Source organism: Octodon degus, unplaced genomic scaffold (genome assembly GCF_000260255.1).
Source record: "Octodon degus isolate 3935 unplaced genomic scaffold, OctDeg1.0 scaffold00212, whole genome shotgun sequence".
In the NCBI taxonomy this organism is placed as follows: Eukaryota; Metazoa; Chordata; class Mammalia; order Rodentia; family Octodontidae; genus Octodon; species Octodon degus.
The window spans coordinates 230,107-231,482 of NW_004524788.1; positions in this window are offsets into that span (position 1 = coordinate 230,107).

A 1,376-nucleotide genomic window follows, 5' to 3' on the forward strand; every position below is an offset into this window, starting at 1 on the left:
AATGGAGCATTAGTCAACTTTAAAGCAAAATAAACGTGAGGCTTTTATAGGTAAATGGATATAAGTAGAGGCTATACTAATACATGAAATAAATCAGACCCACATATGTAAATATTATATTGTCTCCCAAGTGTAAGAACCTGAAATAATAAATAAAATATGAAAGGTTCACTAAATGTAGTAAAAGAGAAAGAAACATCTCAAAAGGCATGAAATTTCAAATGAAGGAAAGGAGAAAAGAGAAAAAAGAAATGGAAATAATCATGACTATAAATACACAGGACAGCTAAGACAATTGCACTAGTAATTTGTAGTGGTTTTTGAAGGAAGCAGTTAATCTTTAAAATTTTTATTTTGACAATTTTACATGCTTATACCTGCTAACCTGAGCAACTTCTTTACAACAATGCACAATATAACAATCATTTTTGAATTTCTATCATCTTAATTTTCTTTTGAAATTCTGTATCATTTCTAATGTCTTATCTATTATTTTTTATCCTCTTTGAAATAAAATTTAGAAATATAGTTTCGGGTTTAACAAACATATAATGAAGATGTTCCAAACAGTTTCCATATGCTCATTACCCAATTTGCATTGGATATTTGCATTTGCATCTCATGTCATATGCTTGTTAAAATTAATGGTAGTTTAATGGTTTAATAAAAGCCAAAGTTCATATTTACTAAGCCTTTCTTAATTTTAGTGTAATGTCCTAATTTTCTTCCATAATCCCATGCAAGAAACTAATGCATCTTGTTGTTGTATCTCTTTCAGATTGTGCTTGGCTGAAGCATATTCTTATATTGTTTTACAAACTATACTTTTGAGGAGAATCGCTCAGATATATTATAGGAGATCATTCTAGTGGTATTTATTTTATATTTTTCCAAGGAATAGAGTGGCCTATTGTGTCTTAGGGAAGAAGATCACAGGGGGAGAGTAGAAACTTTACTCTATGACATCATGCATAAACAATGTCACCATTACTTCCAATCTGCTGGTCTGCTGATCACCTGCCTAAAGTCATATGTTACTTTCCTTTCTGTGAAATCACTCCCTATCCTCTTCCACTTCCACCTTCACACTTTTGAATAAATCCAATAAGCACAAGGGGCCGGGGAGATGGCTCAGTGGAATAAACGCTTCCCTAGCAAGTGCAAGGGCCTGAGTTCAATCCCCGGTTCAGCAAAAAAAAAGAAAAGAAAAAGAATAAATCCAATAAGCACAACCCATAGTGAAAGAAAAAAGAATGGACAATTATGTTATTATGTTTCACCTTCTTCTTCTTCTTCTTCTTCTTCTTCTTCTTCTTCTTCTTCTTCTTCTTCTTCTTCTTCTTCTTCTTCTTCTTCTTCTTCTTCTTCTTCTTCTT